This window comes from Pinus tabuliformis, chromosome Q (genome assembly GCF_031772625.1).
Source record: "Pinus tabuliformis cultivar Carrire ecotype Pingquan chromosome Q, CPIR1, whole genome shotgun sequence".
Classification (NCBI taxonomy): domain Eukaryota; kingdom Viridiplantae; phylum Streptophyta; class Pinopsida; order Pinales; family Pinaceae; genus Pinus; species Pinus tabuliformis.
The window spans coordinates 1,159,779,435-1,159,791,879 of NC_142296.1; positions in this window are offsets into that span (position 1 = coordinate 1,159,779,435).

Below are 12,445 nucleotides of genomic sequence, written 5' to 3' on the forward strand. Positions count from 1 at the left end.
TTTCTTCCTAAGAGGGGAGGAATGATCCAAGTGGATATTGGTGGCCACCCACCTATTCCCCTTGAACCCCCACCATTGTTTCTTTCAGTTTTCTAGTTTCCTTAATTGTAGCATGGTTTACTAATTTTGGCAGTTTTTCGAGTCCTGAACTTCTGAAGCTGTTTTGAGGCCCTAAACGACGTTTTTTGGGAAAACCACCGTGGAAAATGGGAGTTTTCAACTTAGTATTTGTTGTCATCAGTTGTAGTCCTCGGATAGATAATTCTATTGAGGTATCGTGTGTGTGAAATGGAGATTATATGCCAAAGTCACGACCCCGGGAAATTGATGTACCAACTTACCCCAACGGGGCCCATAGTTTGGTGTTTCATCTCCTAGGGTTAGCTTTTTGGATGTTTATGGTTTTCCATTGTTTCTTAATAATAAATAAGCCTTCAAGCCTCATTGTAACACAGTTCAAAGGCATGTAGCCACCACATCTCTTCTCAGAGATAAGCTACCATCGCTTGAGCTAGTCTATTTACATTCTATATGTAATCATAGTTTAGTTCTTTGATATCAATGAAATGAAGTTTTATTTCTGCTGCATCTTTGTGTGTATGGTTATATCTGTAATTTGTTGCGTTCCTGTTTAAATTCGTATCAATACTCCTCCCACTTCCTATGTTGTTGCATGATATACATCCTCAACATATCATCAAGAATCCTGTTCACTCTCTCTGCCTTTCCATTTGTCTGTGGATGATAAGTTGTGTTGAAGGCTAATGCTATCTCCAAGGCTGCCACAAACTCTTTCCAAAACATAGAAGCGAACTTGGCATCTTTGTCTGATATGATCTTATTCGGAACTCCATGCAATCTCACTATCTCCCTGATGAATATCTAAGTTACCTCAAAAGATGAATTAGTAGACTTCACTGCAATGAAGTGAGCTACCTTGCTCACCCACAACCATGATGGAATCATGTTGCGTCCATGGAAATGACCTCTCATTTCCATTCAGGGATTAGAATAGGCTACAATAGTCCACTTGGATGCTTGCATTCAACTTTCACCTGCTAATAGTCCAAACACCTTGCAACAAACTCAACCACCTCTTTCTTCAAATTAGGCCAATAGTAGAACTTTTTAACAGTTGTCAAAGTCTTCTAGTATCTTACGTGGCCTGCATTAGAGAAATTTTGAGGTCTAAAATGGGCCTCAAAACAAAAATGTACAACCAAAATCAAATTTATAAGAACCAATAGGATTCAAGATGATGATTTCAACCGTGGGGGTGATTCACCATTTTTGGAGTTAAAAAGTAAAAAGATTTTTTAAAAAGTACTTTTTCAACTCGTATTTCCAACTTATCTTCCTATAGTTTTACTGAAATTTTGAGTTGGAGAACTCATTCGATGCGGAATTTAATTCCTCATCCAAGGAGTAACTGTGTTGCATACTTTTGATGGACCCTGCCACAAAAAAAATGAGAAATACATGAAAAAACATGATTGGAATCATATTTTTCATGTATTTCTTATTTTCGTGTAGCAGGGTCCATTGGAAGTATGAAACATGGGCACTCCTTGGATGAGGAATTAAATTCTGCATCGAGCGGGTGTTCTTGCTCAAAATGTGAGTAAAATCATAGGGAGATATGTTGAAAATACGAGCAGAAAACGTAGTTTTTTTCCCTCTAAAATTTGATGATGTAATCTAATCTTATTTTATTATTTCCATTATTATTTTACAATATCCCTTAGGAGGCCCATTTTAGAGCTCAAAATTTCTCTAATGAATACAAATTGACATGAAACTCTGTCAATATAAGCTTCTTCAACTTCTTGTTATCTGGAACATAAATCTTGCTCCTGAACCTAAGAAAACCATATGTTGTGAGGTGATACTCCTTGTCCCTATCACCTTCAACCTGTTGCTACAATATCTACTTCAGCTGCTGAGACCTCTCATCATGTTGCCCTACATGCAATATCTGCTCTTGTAAACCTGTCCCATAAGAGCTCATAGCTCAGATATGATTTTCCTACACCCTCCTATTAAGAGCATTTGTAATCCTGTTCTCTTTTCCCTTGATGTACCTGATCTCAAAATCAAACTCATTGAGAGTATCCAACCATCTAGCTTGCCTTGCATTCAGATCGGGCTAGTCAAACAAATACCTCAGTCTACTATGATCACTCATCAAGATGAACCTCTTGCCAAGGAGGTAATACCTCCAGATATTCAATGCATGAATGATTTAATGCCAACTCAAGATCATGAGTCACAGAGTTATTCTCGTGCTCATTCAACTTCCTTGATTCATAGAAAACCACATATCCTTCCTACATCAGGAATCCACCAAGCCCTTCCTTACATGCATCTATTTAAATAATAAACTCCTTATTAGGATTTGCAATATTCAAAACTAGAGCATTTGTAAGCAATTGATTTAACTACTAAAAGTAGTTTCACACTCCTCAGTCCATTCAAACTTATTCCCTTTCCTCTGCAAAGATGTAATAGGATAGAAAATTGTAGAGAATTTCCTGATGAAACTCCTATAATAACCTACTAGTCCCATGAATGATCTGACCTCATCCACATTCCTCAGAGATAGCCACTCAATGATAGCCTTAATCTCTTCGGAATCCACTAATATCCCTTCCTTGGAAACAACATGGCCTAATTAATGAATCCAAGTCTGATGAAAACTACACTTGTTGAGCTTGGGATACAGCTGATGCTCTCCAACAACCTCAATATTGTCGCATGTTTCTCTACATGCTTCTCCTCATTCTTTGAATATACCAATATGTCATCAACACATACTATCACAAAATTATCCAGATAAGGGCACAATACATTATTCATCAAACACGTGAAGGTGGCTGGAGCATTGGTAAGACCAAAAGGAACCACCACAAATGCATAGTACCCATACTTTGTATGAAGTGCAATCTTGTAGATGTATTCTTCTTTGATGTGCACCTAATGATATCTTGATCCTATATCAATCTTCAAAAACACTACAACTCCCTTCAACTGATCAAACAAATCATCAATCTGTGATAATGAATATATGTTCTTGATAGTCACCTTGTTCAACTACCTGTAATCAATGCACAATATGAGAGTACCATCCTTCTTCCTTACGAACAACACTAATGCACCCCAGGGAGACACAGTTGGCCTTATGTATCCCTTATCAATCATATCTTTATGATGTAACTTGATTTCCACCAATTTCAAAGTACTCATCCTATATGGTGCCTTAGATGTTGGTGCTTCTCTCGACATCAACTCAATAGAAAATTCTACCTCCCTATGGGGCGACAACTTTGGAATTGTTGCATGAAACACATCCTGAAACTACTGCAGTACATGCTACTTCCTCGGGACTTCATCATCCTCATCCTCTTTCCCTTTGTCACTGGAAACATGCGTTGCAAATAATAAACATCCTTTTCTACGACAACACTTAGCTTGCATACTTGTAACCATTCTCACTAATGTTTGTTTTTTCTTTCCCTAGAGTATTCCCTTTTATCCATCATCATCTAGGCACTCAATGGCCTTGTCATAACATTCTACTTTGGTCCTGTGAATGAACAGTCATTCCATGCCCAAAATCATGCTATATGAACCCAAAGGAAGCATATTTAGATGTGTAGATGTATGCATACGATTTAGGTCAAATGCACATGATCTCACCCAGTTATGAAATATTATCTTGGTCCCTATAGCCAATTTCACTAACCAACATTCTGCATGCACTTCCTTATTCAATCGACACTGACCTACTAGATGAAGACTAATATAGCTATAATTTGATCTAGGATAATTGAAAATATAAACATCTTGATCACAAAGATTACCTTACATGTTGATAATAGATGCCTGAGGATTTTCCCTCCTATTATCCATTGTTTCATAAATTTGGGGAATACTTTGGCATACATCTCCAACTATTTGTGCCTCCTAAGCACTATAAATACAAGGCCTTCCACCCTGATGCGATGGGAAATATCTCTTGCGGTGCTCTCCACCACAAGTCCAACACCTCAAAGGTTTCTTTCCATCGCCATTATTCTGCTACTCCTCAGGATGAGACCCATGTACTCTCTCAGTTGCATTGAACTTATTATGTGGGGCCACATTCTCCTTGTCACCTGCATCCTGAGATCTTCGTCACTTCTTAGGTCATTTTCCTTTCGTCTTCTCATTACCTTTCTAGTCTTGCTTTAACTCAGGGTTGTTATTTGACTTCTCATAACAATTCTTCAACTTCCTGATGGCTTCCTCCAATGGCCGAGGCTCATCAAATTCAATCTGGTCTTTGAATGCTACTAGCAGCCCATTGATAAACCTTTAGATATTTTCTTTCTCATCCTTGAGATAAGGCACATACCTCAACAACTATAGAAATTTGGTTGTGTACTCTTCATCTATCATGGAACCCATTCTGAGCAAATAAAATTCCTTGGCCTTAATGTCATAATACCTCCTAGACAAGAAATTTCTTCTGGAGAGCCTTTCAAACCCATCCCAAATCAATTCCTATTCCCTAATTCCTCTAACGTGCTTAACATATTCCCACCATATATTTTATTTTCCCTTGAGACTGAATCTGGATATCTTGGCTTTCAAGTTCTATGAATAATCATGCAATCTGAAGAATTTCTTCATCCCAAGAAGCCATGCTTCTTCATCTTTTGATTTATTCATTTCTCTTTCAAAACTAGGAGGCTTTGATTTTTTGAACTCTTATAGAAAATACGCCCTCTCACTCCTCGTATAAGGATGTTGGCGGTGATGACAATGATGTCTCTTGGAACCAGAGATAGAATAAAATCCAAGAGTGATAGCCCTCCTGTTAGGTGTATCCAAGGATCTGCCACCTCTCATTGTATCATTCTTGTCCAACTTGTACTCTTTGTGAGACTTGCTTCCATCTACACCAATAGTATTTTATTCTTATCCATGAATGATCCCTAACTATCCCTACTTATGCAAATCTGAAAAGCTCTAGAGGATGATTGCATTAACCTCGACTTTCTTTTCTTGAGCTCTGGAAATCCTTTCTTATGCCTCAATCAACCGCTCATTGTATGCCTTGAAACTCATAATTTTTGCCTACGAACTTCTCAATGTGTCTTCCAAACTAGGAGAATATCCATGTCCCTACTGCTCAATTGATCTCTCTTGTCCTATCAATGTCTCTTCAGGCCTATATGGAGAGTCATATGAAATGTACTCAACTATTCTTCTCTTCAAGCCTTGGGCTTCTATTTCCTGCAATATTCCATTGTTAGATATGTAAAACATAATAAAAAACATACCTTAAGGTATCTTAGGTGAGGTTATTTCATTTACATAGGCCAATCCAGATCATCACAATACAACATCACAAGCATACCATCTTATACATGGATATCTCAACCATAACAATAAATAACCAATATGCATGCACGATAAACACATAAATAACTAAAATGCATGCATAACAATCTACCTTTACAATGAGGTCTAGTACCGCAACCTCGCTCTGATACCACCCTGTAACCACCCCATCCTACATTTACCTGCTTTTACAAGCTCTCTAATTTAAACATGAGATGATAGTTACTATGACATGACCAAACATCCAAGTTTGAGTGATGGAAGTGGGGTCTACTAACCAGAAACATATTGACACCTCCTAGGAGCATCACATCACCTAGATACCAGACAACATCCGATGATGAGCTTGCCCTGGGTGGGGACTTTCTTTTTAACTGGCCTAACAGCCCAGATGCATGCATGCCAAGCCTTCCATGTGGCTAGAAGGCTCCAACCACATTCACAAGCCTTCCTCTATGCAGCTACAACTGAAATTTCTTAGTTAAGAGATTGCGACTACAAAATCAATGCCACTTTTTCAGGCTAGCCTACAAGACACTACCCAAAAATTTTGCAAAATCAAGTCTAAAACAAACACATTTATGCATAACTAATACTTAGGCTCATATCTTGCCCAAGAATTCTAGACATGTGATAAAACATTTTTTAAACAGATGGTAAACATGATAATCTAGAGGTCATGAATGCATATTTTTTGAATGTCTTCTTAACTTCATCAGAGAACCATCAAGAAGGCTCAATTACCTCTCAAAATAGTTGCAACAACACTTGTTATCCCATTTATTCACATAACCATTCACTAACTTATCAAATCATGAATAGGATTCATAACAAGAGCACATCATTTAACCAGCATATAACCAAAATGAATCCATGAAAAACCAATCATAAAATCAACATAATAACCAGTACATGTACTCATTGATCATAATAAGAAAATCACTCATAATAACATATGAAAATGCCAACCAAGTTAGGGACTTCCACGTACCACCTGACCATAGATTGGGTTGAACCAAATCTCTCTTTCAACCAATCATCCCCATGCCATATTCCAAGCATGAATGTGGGATGTAATGGGATAAATCAAAACAGAACTAACCAGGGATTCTAGAGGCTAAACCACGTCAACCCTCAACTATAGTTATTTCACCTAAACCGGTCCTAAAATCACTAACACCAAACAAGATTGGATGCCTCCAACTTTCTTCACCATACCTAAAGGAATTTTCTTGTCTCCACCCATCCCTCAAGAGTTCCAAGGAGAAAGCCCATATCCACCCTTTACCCTTGGGAATTTCCCAAGACCACCTCAACAAGATCCAAATTCTACAGGCCATCCAAAGCTTAAACCAAAAAAGGAACCAAAAACACCATGGTTTTCTAGGAAAGGGCAAGGCAAGGCTGAAAACCATTGTCAATCTAAGCAAGTCCTATGCCAATGACAACAAAGCATCCAAATAACCAATTTCATGTACCATGAATCCAAATTTCAGCAATGAAATCACACATGCAACCTATTACCTGCAATGTCTTCTGGCTATAACTTATCTTCCAATATTTTCCTTGTGATCCCTTCCTTTCCTTTGCTTTCTTGCTTATCCAAGTGCTTCCTCTCTCTTCTCTTAGAGCTCTATTTCTGAAGTTGATCAAAATATAGAACTAAAAGAAGTTGTGAATTGTTTCTTTGATTCCTTTTTATCATTTATGTCTAGTCTCCTCCTTTCCTTTTTTCATTTTCTTCATTTTCCTCTAATATCTCTCAAATTTACCTTGCATGAATATTTGTTTCTCTTAATATTTCTTTTCTCCTATTTTCCTTTATTTCTCGTATTAAATTTCCATTTATTACCTCTTTTCTTTGCCAATGCCTTTGCCAATTTCCATAGTCATTAATCAACCACAGGTGATGCCCACTATAGTGTTTTCCCCCATTTAGCTTGGAATGTGTGCCCCATAACCTTGATCTTAGTTTATTCACATATAAAATCAACCCAGGGATGTTACACACTCGATATCATCCAAAATCCAATGGACAAGTAAAATCCACAAAGAAATTTCTTGAAGCCATACTGACCAATACTTTGCATCTACAACAAAAAGATTGTGAAGAAAGACTTCCAAGAGCACTCTGAGCATACTAGACCACATGCATAAATAATATTGAACATACTCGTTACTAGCTTGTTTATGGAAGGAAAGTTGGACTTCCTATTGAGTTCAAAGTGGAGATGTACATGACAAAAACAAAATTGGGGCTAAAACTCTCTGGAGCCCCAAAGAAAATATTGGCACAACTCAATAAGTTAGATGAAATCAGAAAAGGTGCCATTCAAAGGACAATGATAATCTAGTAAAAAAGGACAAGATGGCATGACAAATTTATCAAGGTCAAAAAGTTCAAACCAAATGATTGGGTGCTTCTCTTTGACTCAAAATTTAAGAATTTTCATGGGAAATTCCAAACACATTGGTTAGGCCCTTATGAGATAGAAGTTGTTTATGACAATGGACTAGTGAGAATCAAGACATTTGATGAGGAAGGAATCATTTTTCTTGTTAATGAGCAAAGACTAAAACTCTATCAAAATCCCTTGACAAGAGAAGAATTTGTTCAAAGTTTACATAATAGTTTTGAGTTGAAATTGGTGGAAAAAGGCGACCACTCTCGTTCACCACCTATAGACATTTAATTTCTTTTCCATGTAAAAAAAAAAATGTATAGTTATGAAAAATGACATTGTTGGTATAACTATGCAAGAAATCCTTGTTGAAAATCAAAATTCTTGGAAACTTGGATTTCCCTTCTATCCTTTGTAAATATGAGGATTTTTAGTCCAGGATAATTAGTTTGTTGACTTTGTTTCTATTTTAAATAAAAATGTCTTTTCTACCAACATCAACGATATTTATTGAAGACGACTTGGAGCAGATTTTCAAACTGATAACATTTTGTATCCATCAAAAGATTTAATAGCTGATTAGTACTAGTACCATGAGAAAAATCCATGTCTTCAGTCCAAAAATAAATTAGATATGAGGTAACCTGACATGTAACATAATGCATATTAGTCAATTTTACTAAAGTTAAAACTATAGATCTAGGATATATGGACTCACCTATCATTTTTTTCAAACAAAATCTCAATTAAATGCCTATCCTAAGTAAGGCTTATTATATATTTTTGATAGAACATTTCATATTTCATACTACATTTCCCTACCATACTAATATCCATTTGAATTATAATATTTATGTTCCATTTAAAACACATACACATCATTAAATTGTTATAAAATATATGATATTTTACTAAATGGTTAATCCAATCATTATATGGATAGAAAATATTGTAAAGATTTATCATCACCTATATAGTGTGATCATTATTTGATAACTTCTGAATTCATTGATAATATCCCATTACTATCCATAACCTTTCTCATAATAGTTGTTTGAAGCTGTGTTGTGAGGTTAAAACTTTCAACACTGCAATGGGTATTGTAATCCTCCATGAGCCTAAAGGAGAGAAATTCCTAGTCACATACCTCGCGGTCCAGAAGCAGTTAAAGAAGGAAGAATGGTTGCGTTTATTAGAGAAATTTGAAGGGAATGATGTTCAGGTTACCATGGCATTCACAAGGTAATTTAATGGAGTAGAAGTAAAGACAGGATATATCAGACTAAAAATCATAGAGTCGTGTTTGGTCAAAGCTACAAGACTTCTAAGAACTGGCGAAAATTGGTTCAAATTTTAGAAGCTCAGAGATGAATCATGGATATCTCTACTGAAGGATCTCGAAAAAAATATTACAACGTGGAAGAAAGGAATCCCTATTTTGGCATTTCAAAAGAAATGGAGGAATTCGTTTTTCATTCTTCAAAATTTTATTACCTGCAAAGTGTCATGTCCCTTCCTAAATCATTTTGGAACAAGATTTAATTTTGTATTATGGGGCCACCTTTGGAGTTAGTGGACCCCATTTGATGCTATTAGGAGATTAGACTAGGAGAAGATGTTTTTTTTTGTAATTGAGTTACACATGGGAGCCACCCTCACTAGGGAATTAGGCACTCCCTAGTTTGATATGCATGGAGGGGGATAACTTTTGCATGGTGTTGGTTAAGTGTAGCCCATGATGGAGGATGAAATGGAGGGTAAAGTGCCCCATGAAAACTATATAAGGAGGGAAGTTCTCCTCTTCTTATTCATTCATGAGTGTATATCGATTTCTCTTGGTTTCTCGAGCTCCCTAGCCGAGTCACTGGATTTTTAGCACAAGTTCTCCATGCGAATAGCTCACCCTGTCTTTGGGGGCCTTTGAGTGACACCCTAGGAAGGTTTCCCTTCACTTATTTAGGAGAAGAATCACTTTGTGGTTTCCAACAGTAGCATTTCCTTCTAGGTGGTGCATATTTCTAGAGGACACAGTGAAAGAGAAGGCCGAGTTGTTTGTGGTGTTGAGCAGTGGAGTTTTGTTGTGAGATTTTCTGGAGGAGAGGATAAGGAGGATTTTTTCCCTTTGGGGGAGTTTGGGAGCTGATTGAGCTTCTAGTTTGACAATGTGACTTTCACACTACCTAGGCTAGTGCAGAGGCATTGTTTGGGAGCTCATTGGGTTGGTAGAGTATCAGCCTTTGAGGTTGAGTTTTACCGTGGAGGTTGGAGGAGTTATTGGGGGTGAAGTTTTCTCCCTTTCAAGAGCTTGGAGGAATACTTTGTGGCCATTTCTTGCAAGCCATATTTTTGGAGCTATTTGGAGGGCGTAAGCCATAGAGGAGGTCGAATATGGGAGTTTGGGTTCATGCCAAACCCTTTCTGGGTCTTTGTGGGTTTTGGTCAGGGAGCTTGTGGCTAAAGTTTCATCATTTAAATGGTTTTGTTGTGATCATTTTCTTGTGATTGAAAGCTATTAGCGCACTTCCCACTTGGGAATGACCCCTCACTTGAAACGTGTATCTATTTTACACTGGTTAGTTTAGTTTGTAGTTATATTTAGGGTTTCTCGATCATAACAATTATGTTACTATGTTGTATCTGATTACATCATTCTTTACATATGTGGTGATATCTCATATGCATAGTTGTGTGTTATAATGCTTTATGAAGAAAAAATGATGTGTGCTCACTTTTTAAGAGACACTTATTTTCATTCCTTTCAAACTTGGAATTAATCATTCATTTTATCAACTATGTAATGTATGATATATTGCTTTGTATTTAGTTTGGCTCATTGTAGTTCATTATGATATTGAAGTACCTAAATATTTTTAAATTTTATGACTAGATTGTTCTCTACTATAGATAATTTCATTTTCAAAATTCTCATCATTTACACATTTCATTCACCCCATAACATCATATCAACCTTAGAAATTATGTAGAGAGAATGATAAACATCAACAATGCAGTGGAATAGTAAAGAACAACAGAATAAAATCATACACAATAGAGACACCAGGATTTAGGTTAAAGATCAGGGAGAAACCACACAAAGGGGTAAAACCCAACCAGATTCTTCTTCTATTAGATATTCATCAAATTTCAGCTGAGATACAAAGTACAGTGAGATACATCAATCATATCAGGCATCCTAGGGCCAACCCAAGTCAGTTCACAACTTCGTTTGTGAACTGAACGATCTGAACTCTAGAGAGTTGTTGCCATATCATTGTCTAGTGTCATCATCATGTATTATAAGAGCAACGTTGATGGCATCAAGTTCACTTCCATCAAGTTTATTGGGACATTGGTTACTGTCATGTATCAAATCCATTTCCATACATATAGATCATTGTCTCACTTTGTATTTACCATTATCTCATTGTATATAGTTCATTGTCCATACATCATATTGCAAGCCACAAGAGCTAAAAGATATAGTCCATAACATATTTGTAGACCATAACATAAAATATATGAATCATAACATAAAGGTATGCAAAACATAAAGGGTATGTTAACGTTAAAATATGTGAACCTCTACATATATGCATGTCATAAAAATGATACATGTGAGTCTATGAAATGTAGAGTGATCATGTGTGCCAAAAATAATATAAAGTGATCCCCAGAGAAGTGTGGGCCACTAAGAAGAATAACAAGCCTGATTTAGACTATGCAAACCACCAAGAAGTTGATGCGAGCCATAGATGAACCACATAGAATAGCAATCTAGATTATAAAGAATGTAGACAATAGGAACAAAGATGCAAGCTACTGAAACATAATGATGATGCCAATCATTACCATTGTTCATAGTGATTCCACTATTCATAGAAATTCCATTGTGCAATGAACACATGAAAAAATTGTGTATCACAGAGTCATACATTGTATATGATGCCACTATGTGATGAAAAATTCCATAGGTTCGTGCCATAGGAAACCAATGCATATATGATACCACTATGTTATGAGTAATGTCATAGAGTCATGCCATAGGAAACCAATGCATATATGATGCCATTATGCAATGAACAATGTCACAAAGTCGTGCCATAGGAAACCAATGTGTGATGCCATTGTGTGGTGACCAATGTCATAGAGTCGTGCCACAGGAAACCAATGCGTATATGATGTTTTTGTGTGATGAGAAATGTCACAAAGTTGTGCCAAAGAGAATGTTGTCAATATAGTGTATTTCTCATGTGATCTAGTCAGAAGACCATGTGAGACAGATTCATTATAGCCATGCGAGACAGAGTTATGCAACGTACATCATAGTGAGCCAAGACATATGATCATTGTAGTGAGACAAAGAGAGACTATACGATCCTTAGAGAAAATGTGATACAGTCATAGATTCAGATTATCCATATAGATGAATGTATATTCAATGAGTCATACCATTGCCTTATTATATAGGCATTTGATGGGTGTAATAGGTCCACCACAAGTAGATCCAATTTTAGAGACTTGAAGGGAAACATAATTTAAATGTATTTATATTAAATATATATTTACCACATTCTTTGATGATGATTTAACATTTATTTTCCCATCTAGGTTTTATCACATCAATTAATTCCTTTAACCAATTTAAATTCTATCTTTGG